Source organism: Salvelinus sp. IW2-2015, unplaced genomic scaffold (genome assembly GCF_002910315.2).
Source record: "Salvelinus sp. IW2-2015 unplaced genomic scaffold, ASM291031v2 Un_scaffold990, whole genome shotgun sequence".
Lineage (NCBI taxonomy): Eukaryota > Metazoa > Chordata > Actinopteri > Salmoniformes > Salmonidae > Salvelinus > Salvelinus sp. IW2-2015.
In genome coordinates this window covers 232,699-246,867 of record NW_019942675.1, presented here as the reverse complement: position 1 = coordinate 246,867, position 14,169 = coordinate 232,699, and the positions used below count along the sequence as shown (strand labels likewise).

General features: G+C 40.1%; 1 protein-coding gene across 1 annotated transcript in view; it reads left to right on the top strand.

The window, feature by feature from the left end:
• The first annotated feature begins 1,669 nt into the window (after nucleotides 1-1,669).
• The window catches only part of LOC112069338 (AP-2 complex subunit mu), a 48,798-nt gene continuing 36,298 nt past the window's right edge, over nucleotides 1,670-14,169 (top strand). The window contains exon 1 of the mRNA XM_024136650.1: nucleotides 1,670-1,845. The gene's annotated coding sequence lies outside the window, so the exon portion shown is untranslated. The remainder of the gene's footprint in view (nucleotides 1,846-14,169) is intronic.

Here is a 14,169-nt window from a genome sequence, read left to right as displayed (position 1 = left end):
CAGGTCGTGTACTGCGAGCATGCGCTGACCAACTGACCGTTTTCAACGTCTCCCTGTCCGAGTCTGTAATACCAATATGTTTTTTGTAGATCACCATAGTCCCTGTGCCCAAGAACACTAAGGTAACATGCCTAAATGACTACCGACCCGTAGCACTCACGTCTGTAGCCATGAAGTGCTTTGAAAGGCTGGTAATGGCTCACATCAACACCATTTTCCCAGAAACCCTGGATCCACTCCAATTTGCATACCGCCCTAACAGATCCACAGATGATGCAATCTCTATTGCACTCCACACGGCCCTTTCCCACCTGGACAAAAGGAACACCTGTGAGAATGTGAGAATGCTATTCATTGACTACAGCTCAGCGTTCAACACCATAGTGCCCTCAAAGCTCATTAATAAGCTAAGGACCCTGGGACTAAACACCTCCCTCTGCAACTGGATCCTGGACTTCCTGACGGGCCGCCCCCAGGTGGTAAGGGTAGGTAACAACACATCCACCACGCTGATCCTCAACACAGAGGCCCCTCAGGGGTGTGTGCTCAGTCCCCTGTACCGGAGCTGCTTCTACCCCCAAGCCATAAGACTCCTGAACATCTAATCAAATGGCTACCCAGTCTATTTGCATTGCCCCTCCCCCTCTTTACAGCGCTGCTACTTTCTGTTGTTATCATCAATGCATAGTCACTTTAATAACTCTACCTACATGTACATATTACCTCAATTACCTTGACTAACTGGTGCCCCCGCACATTGACTCGGTACCGATACCCCCCTGTATATAGTATCACTATTGCTATTTTACTGCTGCTCTTTAATTACTTGTTACTTTTTATTTCTTATTCTTATTCACATTTTTTTTAAACTGCATTGTTGGTTAGGGGCTCAAAAGTAAGCATTTCACTGTAAGGTCTACACCTGTTGTATTCGGTGCATGTGACTAATAACATTTGATTTGATTTCATTACCAGGTTATGATGAGGTCTTAAATCAGCAATATGTAACTTGTAGGGCGACCCGACCAAATTCATATAGACAAGTGAGTTTTAGAGTCTAAGAAGTGGTAGATCTGTTCTATGTGCGCTATTTCTATGCTTCCCGTTCTTACATTTCAGTTTTGTGTCTTTTACTTTTTGTACACCACTTTCAAACAGCTAAAAATACAATATTTTTGGTTATGGAAAACATATTTCACAGCAGTTAAGATGGTACAATGATTCTCTACACAATGACTGCTTGTTTTGTCACATAAACTGAAATTAGGCTAACTATTAGAATTTTAACAACCAGGAAATGGCAGACCGATTTCTGAATATTGTATCTTTAACTATGACCAGTAGGCTTCATAATATAGCACATAGTATAGTGGGCAGAATTATGACCAGATGCAGAGAGGTTACAATTATGACAAACTGGTAGTATGGTAGTTAGAAAAAAACGTAATATTCTGGTCAATAAAAATAAATTAAAAAAACGTCATTTTTCAACCAGGTTTTTCCAATTGGGCCTGATTTCGTTTTATATAACACACCATTAAAAAAAATAATTGTGGTTTATTCCACCAAACTAAATGTATATACCAGTCTTGATAATTCTTGACAGCAAAATACGACCGTTTTAATATATAAATCCAGCAGTGCTAGCTAGTAGTGGTGGGTGTTCTCACTTCCCAAAGCCGCGTCAGAGTCAGCTGACAGAGAGGCTCTTTGAAGCGGTCGACATCTTGAATTGGAATAAGAAAGTGAAATAAAAACCTTGATCTTAACCATACTGTTTAAAAAGTATTGCTTTCAGGACACGTAGCAAAGTATTGTGATCTAAACGGGCCTGTGCATCTTCAGGTGAGTTCGAGGGAGACCGGTGGGAACAGTAGCAATGCAGTACAATTTGACCGATACGAGAGCGAACTAGTCGTGACAACCTTGCAGTATCTTGATAGCTAGCAATGCTAGCTAACATGCACATTTCGAATGCGAGCAAGTTGATTATAAAAGGCCATTTGAAACCAAGAACAGTGTTGTGCTCAGTGATTTTGAAAAAGGGACATGGTTATGGGAATACACAATAGGACAGAATACCTGAACGGTGATAGCTACAAAATTGATAGCTAGTTTTCGGTGATAAGCTAACGTTAGCAAATTTTCCGGTCAAGCAGACGTCTAGCTGTAGTAACGTTGGCTAGCTAATTTCAAAACCTCTTACGTTAGCTGACATTAGCAAGCTAGGTACATTGGTTTGCTCCATCCCCATCCGAATCGACTTAATAACGATATTATAACTCGTATTTCATGTGTCAGCGCCCTTTGGCACTAATGATGTTCACAGGCCATTGCAATGTCAAGTTGTCAAAATGGACACAAAACCAAATGCATTGAAAGTAGTTACTATGGTTGACGTTAACTGCTAGGGTATTCTAGAACGCTGAAGACATGTTGATTGATGCATGAAATTAGTAGTTTAATAGGATTTGTGTTGATCCAGTTTGAATGGATGAATCATTACATTTGATTTGTCACATGCGCCGAATACAACAGTTTACTTACGAGGTCTTTGCCAACAATGCAGACTTAAAAATGAAGAAAATTAGCAAATTATACTGAACAAAAATAAACATGGAACAATTTCACTGAGTTACAGTTCATATAAGGAAATCAGTCAATTGGAATAAAATCATTAGCCCCTAATCAATGGATTTCTCATGACTGGGAATACAGGTATGCATCTGTTGGTCACAGATTAAAAAATAAATAAAAGAGGGAGAGGCGTGGATCAGAAAACCAGTCAGTATCTGGTGTGACCAGTGGCGAGTTTAGCATGTAAATCTTGATGGGGCAAACTCATATTTTTTTTTAGATGCATGCCAGCAAAGACACTACACAACACTAAACAATACATTAATTGCACAATACCAGCGACAAGCGGTGCCCACAGACTGTTAGGGCCTTCATAAAGCGGTCCCAACAGCAGAGCTTTCTTTTCAGCACCATGGAGTGAATCCTTACCACTGCTACACCTGGCTGTCAGCAGAGCCTTGTCTGGCAATGCAACAATTCATCAGCTTTGTTTACTGCCTTTAAAAAAGAACAATGCTGATATGGCTGACTTTCTTAAACAAATGTGGTTTCTACTGACAATTGAGATGTACAAACTATGGCATAAGGGAACGATGAGCGGATAAGAGGCATTCCGTAATTTCGATTAAGACATTCATGAGCGAGCTAAGACGGACGTAGTCAATATAACTATGTTTTCAGCACTTTTGAAATGTACAGCGACAGAATGCAGAACATGGGCTGCTCTTACAGTATTTTCCCTGTACACCAAGTCAGAACCGTAGGATAAATAAATGGGACATATAAGCGAACAATGAAACCTCTTACAATATTAGATGATGACATTTCTCAAAAACAGGAGTCAGGAGTCAGAACAGTAACGTTAGGCGAAATTAAGAGGTGAAAATATACCAAATTATTAGGGCGAGGCACATGTGCTACTAACAGCTTACTACACAACATATACTTAGTATTACTTTCTTAACTACAGTATACATATCTCCCTTGCATATTACATAATTTATGCAGCAGCATACAAGACATTTTTGGACTCCCCTTGGCTTGTGATGTGCTCACTTAAACATGAAGGTGGCGCGCAGGTCCTTTGTGGGCACATTTTGTCATCAAACTTTGTCATCAAAGTCTGTCATTCTCTGGACTTATGGTGGGAACTTAGAAAAAAACACAGCCACTCCACTGAATAGCAGGCTAGTGGTTGCTTTGCAATGCTGATCCCTTCTAAATGACTCATTGTTGAATTTACGGTTTCCAACTTGTGTTATCTTTATGTACAATGGCCGATGAGCACCGATACGTTTTATCTATAATTTCTCTTCATTAATTATCTTCATATGACAAGGATAAAAAAGGATTTGCCAGTAGATTGTCGACTTGATTCATGATGATGACTGCTAGCTAAGGCTTTGAAAGTAAGATGTTGACATGATCAGTCCAATCAAAACTACTGTACATATAACGTGATTTGACGTAATTTTATCTGTGGCCAATGACCTTGAGTCTTGGAAGGGCACTTGTAATATAACTCTATGGCAGGACCCAAAGGGCTGACATTTTGGATGTCTAAGAGACCGTGTGCATGCGGCTTTATTAACTCAATTATATATATATTTACAAACTGATATGTGACATGCAAAGATAGCCTGCAGAGTTCTGTATTACTTTCCAAGTCTGTACCCAAACAAGTCGAGCTTCTACTTCAAAAAATTCACCTTTCCAGAAACAAGTCTCTCACTGTTGCCACTTGCTATAGACCTCCCTCTGCCCCCAGCTGTGCCCTCGATACCATATGTGAATTGATTGCCCCCCATCTATCTTCTGAGCTCGTGCTACTAGGTGACCTAAACTGGGACATGCTTAACACCCCGGCCATCCTACAATCTAAGCTTGATGCCCTCAATCTCACACAAATTATCAATGAACCTACCAGGTACAACTCCAAATCTGTAAACACGGGCACCCTCATAGATGTCATCCTAACTAACTCGCCCTCCAAATACACCTCTGCTCTTTTCAATCAAGATCTCAGCGATCACTGCCTCATTGCCTGCATCCGTAATGGGTCTGTGACCAAACGACCACCATCTTCTCATGTTTCAGCATGATAATGCACAACCCCGTTTCGCAAGGATCTGAACACAATTCCTGAAAATGTACCAGTTCTTCCATGGCCTGCACACTCACAAGACATGTCACCCATTGAGCATGTTTGGGATGCTATGGATCGATGTGTACGGCAGCATGTTCCAGTTCCCTCCAACATCCAGGAACTTCACACAGCCATTGAAGAGGAGTGGGACAACATGCCACAGGCCACCATCAACAGCCTGATCAACTCTATGCGAAGGAGCAGGAGGATGGCCTGAGGCAAATGATGGTCACACCATATACTGACGGGTTTTCTGATCTATGCCACTACTTTAAATATATATATATTTTTTTTTACTTCTTTCGGGTCATTAGGAAGCTAGTGTCCCACCTCGACAACATCCGGTGAAATTGCAGAGCGCGAAATTCAAATAACAAAAGTAGTAACAATAAACATTCATAAAAATACAAGTGTTATACAACATTCTTTAGCTTAGAATCATGGTAATCGAACCGCTTTGTCCAATTTACAATAGGCTTTACGGCGAAAGCATAGCATTTGATCGTCTGAGGACAGTGCCTCACCCACTTCCTGCATTAACAAGAATTCATAACCTGCACAGGTGTCACACAACTCAAAAATAGCGATAAAATAAATCACTTGCCTTTGAAGATCTTCATCTTTTTGCAATCCATAAGGTCCCAGTTACACAATGAATGGTCGTTTTGTTCGATAAAGTCCTTCTTTATATCCCAAAAATGTCATATTATTTGGCGCGTTTGATTCAGAAATCCACCTGTTCCAACTTACCCAACTGCCTACAAAGGAATCCACACCTGTTCCAACTTACCCAACTGCCTACAAAGGAATCTAAAAAGTTACCTGTAAACTTCGTCCAAACAATTCAAACAACGTTTATAATCCAACCTCCGGTACCCTAATATGTAAATAATTGCTAAAATGTAATATACGGTGTTCAATACCGGAGAAAAAGAACGAGGAGCGTGCACTCATTCACGCGTGCCAAAAGACTAGATTCCTTCTGAGGGACACTTCGAAAGAATACGAATACTTCTTCATTTTTCAAAAAACAAGCATGAAACAATTTCTAAAGACTGTTGACATCTAGTGGAAGCCATAGGAATGCAATCTGGGTCCTAATTATTAGACTTTCCCATAGAAAAGCATTGAAAAGTCTAATGACCTCAACAACAACAAAATTCCTGGATGGATTGTCCTCAGGGTTTCGCCTGCCAAATCAGTTCTGTTATACTCACAGACATTATTTTAACAGTTTGAGTGTTTTCTATCCAATACTACCATGCATATGCATATCCTACCTTCTGGGCCTGAGTAACAGGCAGTTTACTTTGGGCACCTCAGTCATCCAAACTTCCGAATCCTGCCCCCTAGCCTTAAAAAGTAAAGTTATCTGTATCCAACAGAGGCATATCTGTATTCCCAGTCATGTGAAATCCATAGATTAGGGCCGAATAAATTTTTCAATTTACACATTTCCTTATGAACTGTTGCTCAGTAAAATATTTGAAATTGTTGCATATTGCATTTTGTTTTTGTTAAGTGTATTTGTTGTCACTCATTAAGCATCCTAAGTATTGTAATATTTTTTTGTGGTCCACTTAAAAGATTAATGTAGATCATGAGTTTTCCTATTGCCACTATAATTTTTTTTCACTGTAATTTTATATCTTGAGATTTTAGAGTACTCTGAAAATATGTTTAGCCAAGTGGGCATTGAGTTTTCAATATTGGTCAGGAATATCAAAAAATCATCTGCAAATAAGTTGTTCACCAATACTGATACCTGTTACGTTTGGGTCCTGTCTAATTCTTTCTGCAAGCCGTTCAATTGCCAGTGCAAACAGGGGGGGGATAGGAGACATCCCTGTCTTGTGCCCCTTTTCTAAAGCAATGTCATCAGATAATGTATTATCTGTGTATATTTTTGCTTTAGGACATTTTATAATATTTTTATTAAATATATTTCAGCTGGAAAGTTAAACTTACAAAGTTTTGAATTGAAATCCATTCAAGCCGGTCAAGCCTTTTCGGCATCAACAGCCAATATTGATGAATCTCTATATACAGTTGAAGTCGGAAGTTTACGTACACTTATGCTGGAGTCATTAAAACTCGTTTTTCAACCACTCCACAAATGTCTTGTTAAACAAACTACAGTTTTGGCAAGTCAGTTAGGACATCTACTTTGTGCAAGACACAAGTAATTTTTCCAACAATTGTTTACAGACAGATTATTTCACTTATAATTCACTGTATCACAATTCCAGTGGGTCAGAAGTTTACATACACGAAGTTGACTGTGCCTTTAAACAGCTTGGACAATTCCAGAAAATGATGTCATGGCTTTAGAAGCTTCTGATAGGCAAATCAATCCCAGGACAACAGCAAGGACCTTGTGAAGATGCTGGAGGAAACGGGTACAAAAGTATCTATATCCACAGTAAAATGAGTCCTATATCAACATAACCTGAAAGGCCGCTCAGCAAGGAAGAAGCAACTGCTACAAAACCGCCATAAAAAAGCCAGACTACGGTTTGCAACTGCAACTGCACACATAGATTGTACTTTTTGGAGAAATGTCCTCCGGTCTGATGAAACCAAAATAGAACTGTTTGGCCATAATGACCATCGTTATGTTTGGATGAAAAAGGGGGAAGCTTGCAAGCCGAAGAACACCATCCCAACCGTGAAGCACGGGGTGGCAGCATCATGTTGTGGGGGTGCTTTGCTGCAGGAGGGACTGGTGCCCTTCACAAAATAGGAGGGATAATTATGTGAATATATTGAAGCAGCATCTCAAGACATCAGTCAGGAAGTTAAAGCTTGGTCGCAAATGGGTATTCTAAATGGACCCCAAACATACTTCCAAAGTTGTGGCAAAATGGCTTAAGGACAACAAAGTCAAGGTATTGTAGTGGCCATCACAAAGCCTTGACCTCAATTCTATAGAAAATTGCTGGCAGAACTGAACAGGCATGTGCGAGCAAGGAGGCCTACAAGCCTGACTCAGTTCCACCAGCTCTGACAGGAGGAATGGGCCAAAATTCACCCAACTTATTGTGGGAAGCTTGTGGAAGGCTACCAGAAACGTTTGACCCAAGTTAAACAATTTAAAGGCAATGCTACCAAATACTAATTGAGTGTATGAAAACTTCTGACCCACTGGGAATGTGATGAAAGAAATATAAGCTGAAATAAATCATTCTCTCTACTATTATTCTGACATTTCACATTCTTAAAATAAAGTAGTAATCCTAACTGACCTAAGACAGGGAATTTTTACTAGGATTAAATGTCAGGAATTGTGAAAAACTGAGTGTCAATGTATTTGTAAACAGGTGTATGTATAAAAGAAAAAAAGTATGTAAACTTCCGACTTCAACTGTAGGTATGCACCTGAGCTTTGACATCGGTTTTGCATATCGGTGTTAAACTAGAGTTGGGCCAATACAGATGTTGGCATTTTTAGCTAAAATCGTCCGATTTTGATATGTTCACAGATATATCATGCATCCCTAGTCATTAGGCATAGGTATATGGTTTCCAAAGTGGCAGCCTGCATTCAAAATCTGATACATTTGGGAATACATTTTTGGATCAATTAAAATTACCTCGTTGTCTGCAAGCCGAGAATACAGCCTGTAAACTGTAAACAAGTCTGTAAACAATTGTTGGAATAATTACTTGTGTCACGCATGAAGTAGGTGTCCTCTCTGACTTGCCAAAACTATAGTTTGTTAACAAGAAATTTGTGGAGTGGTTGAAAAACAAGTTTTAATGACTCCAGCCTAGGTGTATGTAATCTTCCGACTTCAACTGTATATAACTTAGGTACATGACGTAATGACGCCACGTAAAATGTTGCGCTACACGTGCAACACAGCCTTCCTAACCTAGACCACAATGTCTGCTGTGTGGATTAGAGGTCGACCGATTATGATTTTTCAACGCCGATACCGATTTATTGGAGGACCAAAAAAAGCCGATACCGATTAATCAGACGATTTTTATTTATTTTTTATTTTTTAATGAATTTGTTTATTTGTAATAATGACAATTACAACAATACTGAATGAGCACTTTTATTTTAACTTAATATAATACATCAATCAAATTCAGATTGATCTGCGCGTAGAAAGATAAATGAAACATGTCGAATTTGGTTTAAATCATGCAAAAACAAGGTGTTGGAAAAAGAAAAAGTGCATATGTGCCATGTAAAAAGCTAACGTTTAGTTCCTTGCTCAGAACATGAAGACATATGTAAGCTTGGTGGTTCCTTTTAACACGAGTTCTTTATTCCCAGGTAAGAAGTTTTAGGTTGTAGTTATTATAGGAATTAGGACATTTCTCTCCATACCATTTGATTTCATATACAGTGGGGAGAACAAGTATTTGATACACTGCCGATTTTGCAGGTTTCCTACTTACAAGATGATGAGGTCTGTCATTTTTATCATAGGTACACTTCAACTGTGAAACGGAATCTAAAACAAAAATCCAGAAAATCACATTGTATGATTTAAGTAATTAATTTGCATTTTATTGCATGACATAAGTATTTGATCACCTACCAACCAGTAAAATTCCGGCTCTCACAGACCTGTTAGTTTTTCTTTAAGAAGCCCTCCTGTTCTCCACTCATTACCTGTATTAACTGCACCTGTTTGAACTCGTTACCTGTATAAAAGACACCTGTCCACACACTCAATCAAACAGACTCCACCTCTCCACAATGGCCAAGACCAGAGAGCTGTGTAAGGACATCAGGGATAAATTTGTGGCTGTACAAAGCTGGGATGGGCTACAGGACATAGCCAAGCAGCTTGGTGAGAAGGCAACAACTGTTGGCACAATTATTAGGAAAGTGAAGAAGTTCAAGATGACGGTCAATCACCCTCGGTCTGGGGCTCCATGCAAGATCTCACCTCGTGGGGCATCAATGATCATGAGGAATGTGAGGGATCAGCCCAGAACACACGGCAGGACCTGGTCAATGACCTGAAGAGAGCTGGACCACAGTCTCAAAGAAAACCATTAGTAACACACTACGCCGTCATGGATTAAAATCCTGCAGCGCACGCAAGGTCTCCCCTGCTCAAGCCAGCGCGTCACCGTCTGAAAGTTTGCCAATGACCATCTGGATGATCCAGAGGAGGAATGGGAGAGGCCATGTGGTCTGATGAGACAAAAATAGAGCTTTTTGCTCTAATCCACTCGCCGTGTTTGGAGGAATAGAAGGATGAGTACAACCCAAGAACACCATCCCAACCGTGAAGCATGGAGGTGGAAACATCATTCTTGTGGCTGCAAAGGGGACAGGACGACTGCACCGTATTGAAGGGAGGATGGATGGGGCCATGTATCGCGAGATCTTGACAACAACCTCCTTCCCTCAGTAAGAGCATTGAATGAGTGGGTCTGCGTGTGGCCAGCATGACAACGACCCGAAACACACAGCCAGGGCAACTAAGGAGTGTCTCCGTAAGAAGCATCTCAAGGTCCTGGAGTGGCTAGCCAGTCTCCAGACCTGAACCCAATAGAAAATCTTTGGAGGGAGCCGAAAGTCCGTATTGCCCAGCGACGCCCCGAAACCTGAAGGATCTGGAAGTCTGTATATATGGGCCAAAATCCCTGCTGCAGTGTGTGCAAACCTGGTCAAGAACTACAGGAAACGTATGATCTCTGTAATTGAAAACTAAGGTTTCTGTGTACCAAATATTCAGTTCTGCGGCTGTATGTAGTCAGTTATTGTACTTATGTCATGCAATAAAATGCAAATTAATTAATTAAAAATCATACAATGTGATTTTCTGGATTTTTGTTTTAGATTCCTTCTCTCACAGTTGAAGTGTACCTATGATAAAAAATTACAGACCTCTACATGCTTTGTAAGTAGGAAAACCTGCAAAATTGTCAGTGTATCAAATACTTGTTCTCCCCACTGTACCTTTGACTATTGGATGTTCTTATAGGCACTTTAGTATTGCCAGTGTAACAGTATAGCTTCCGTCCCTACCTGGGCTCGAACCAGGAACACATTGACAACAGCCACCCTCGAAGCATCGTTACCCATCGCTCCACAAAAGACGCGGCCCTTGCAGAGCAAGGGGAACAACTACTCCAAGTCTCAGAGCGAGTGACGTTTGAAATGCTATTAGCGCGCACCCCGCTAACTAGCTAGCCATCTTACATCGGTTACACCAGCCTAATCTCGGGAGTTGATAGGCTTGAAGTCATAAACAGAGCAACAGCTTGAAGCATTGCGAAGTGCTGCTGGCAAACGCACGAAAGTGCTGTTTGAATGAATGCTTAAGAGCCTGCAGCTGCTCAGTCAGACTGCTCTATCAAATATCATTATAACATAATAACACACAGAAATGGTCAAATCCGGAAACTATCATTTAGAAAATTTAAATGTTTATTCTTTCAGTGAAATACGGAACCGTTCCGTATTTTATCTAACGGATGGCATCCCTAAGTCTAAATATTGCTGTTACATAACATCAATGTTATGTCATAATTATGTACAATTCTGGCAAATTAATTACGGCCTTTGTTAGGAATAAATGGACTTCACACAGTTCGCAACGAGCCAGGCGGCCCAAACTGCTGCATATACCCTGACTGCTTGCACGGAACGCAAGAGAAGTGACAATTTCCCTAGTTATAAGAAATTCATGTTAGCAGGCAATATTAACTAAATATGCAGGTTTAAAAATATATACTTGTGTATTGATTTTAAAGAAAGGCATTGATGTTTATGGTTAGGTACATTGGTGCAACGACAGTGCTTTCTTTTGCAAATGCGCTTGTTAAATCATCACCCGTTTGTCGAAGTAGGCTGTGATTCAATGAGAAATGAACAGGCACGGCATCGATTATATGCAACGCAGGACACACTAGATAAACTAGTAATATCATCAACCATGTGTAGTTAACTAATGATTATGTTAAGATTGATTGTTTTTTATAAGATAAGTTTAATGCTAGCTAGCAACTTACCTTGGCTTCTTGCTGCCTTCGCGTAACAGGTAGTCAGCCTGCCATGCAGGCTCCTTGTGGAGTGCAATGTAAGGCAGGTGGTTAGAGCGTTGGACTAGTAACCGGAAGTTTGCAAAAACGAATCCCCGAGCTGACAAGGTAAAAATCTGTTGTTCTGCCACTGAACAAGGCAGTTAACCCACCGTTCCTAGGCCGTCATTGAAAATAAGAATGTGTTCTTAACTGACTTGCCTAGTTAAATAAAGGTGTAAAAAAAAAAAAAGCTATGTTTTAAATCGGCAAATCGGTGTCCAAAAATACCGATTACCGATTGTTATGAAAACTTGAAATCGTCCCTAATTAATCGGCCATTCCAATTAATCGGTCAACCTCTAGTGTGGATTGAGCAGTCAACAAGTCGAGCAGTCATTTGAAAGAGTAAGAAAAAGTCAGCGAGACAACTCAGTCCAAATCCATTAACGCCAAAATAATGGAATTCATTGCCCTTGACAATCAACCGTTCTCTGTCGTGGGTAATGTTGGCTTTCGCGACTGGTTGAGCACCGGTACACCCTACCAAGTGCACTATTTTTCAGATGTTGCCCTACCGGAGTTACACAGTAATAGCGTCACTGCTATTAGCTTCACGGCATACTATGGAACGCCGTTTGGGTCTTTGCGTTAAAAATAAGATGCACGTCAAATAACACTATTTGACAATAGCACTATTTGACGCGTTAAATAAGCTTTTAATTTGACGCGTCAAATAACACAGTTCTATTATAGAATGCTGTGTGTTCTGAATTTGTACGTGCAAGCCAAGCGCCACAACTACAATCAGTAGCACTGTCAAAGCTGTACAAAAAAGTCTGCAAACACCGGCGACGAACGATGTTTACAATAATAAAGCATTATTTTTTCCACCTCAACTTCTGGGGTAGCTAGCTAGCTTTAGCTTGGTACCTAGCAAGGACCAATACAACCAGCCTGAAAACAATGACCAGTAGAAACTGCAGTCATTTTCATTATTCTTAGCAATGATTTAGGAATCCTTGTAAGTGTTGTTGTTTGCCTATTGAAATTGAACTTCATGAAAATAAATAGCTAGCCAGCTACTTAACCCTGTTGCCCAAAACTAACGTTATAAGCAGCCAGCTAGCTTCATCTGGCTAGTGAGGCTCGGCCGGACCGGGTTATGTGTTGTGAAGCTAGCCACAATAAGGATTAGGCACAATAGTGGGATTTGAGGTTTGCCTTCAAAATAAAAGCACCTATTTGAAAGTGATGCAGAGGTTACAATTGGTGGAATCATACCATATTTAGACTAGATCATGTTAAACAAGGTTGGAATGTGAAGCAATTAAATGGCGTATCAGTCTACTCGGTGACACCCACAGAACACAACTGTGAAGAGTTTACGCAAATATTAGCGTTGTAGCTCTTATCGCGGGACTGTGGCTGTCAAATCACCTCCCCAGTCAGCCAATTGTGTGTATTGACATTGAAATTGCACTGTATAGCTTTACCTAAGGATTGGGGATCAATGAAATGGGCTATCAGTCTACTCAATACCCAATATATTTTTTCCCAACGTCCTCCTCAGAGTTATTAGACTCCAAAACAGCCACGCAGTATTGTTTTTCCTCGTGAATAGTGTTCAATACACATAGGTTGACAATAAATGTTGCTCAATTCACAATTGTTTCAGAGTCCTACAGTAAGAGCTATGACGCTAATGTTCTCTGGGTGTCACTGAGTAGACTGATACCCCTTGTCATTGATCCACAATCCGTAGGTAACGCTGTACAGTGAAATTTGTATGCTCCCAATGCAATTCTGAAGTATAATACATCCAGTGTGATTTCAACAGATTTTTGTCAAATTAACAAATTATTGTCTTTTGTTGATTTTATATAACATTCCAACCTCATTTAGCATGATCTATTCAATTATGGCATAATTATACTATTTATATTAATTTGCATCACTGTCATTTGCATACTTTTATTTTGAAGGCCAACCGCGAAGTCCACTATTGTGGCTAATCCTTATTGTGGCTACCGACCATCATTAATCAAATAAGAACTGTCTTATAAATTAGGGTTATTTTAGATGATGACACCTAATCAATATGTAATAACTATTACAAAAATGTATGAACGTGTTAAATTATTATGTGACGTGCAGTCATATTCAGGTCCTGACACGCAAAGACCCAAGTGGTGTTCCACAGAAATCCTGGTTGAGAATGAAACAAATGAACAACGAAACAGCACAGCAAGTAAGTGAAAGAAATAGGTTTTGATTATGTTTTACTGTTAATGGGGACATACGTAAATGCCAACAAAATGTATTTTTGGTGTGTGTGTGTAACCTTTTATTTAACTTCTCAAGTCAGTTAAGAACAAATTCATATTTACGATGACGATCTACCCTGGCCAAACCCGGACGACACTGGGCCAATTGTGCGCCGCCCTATG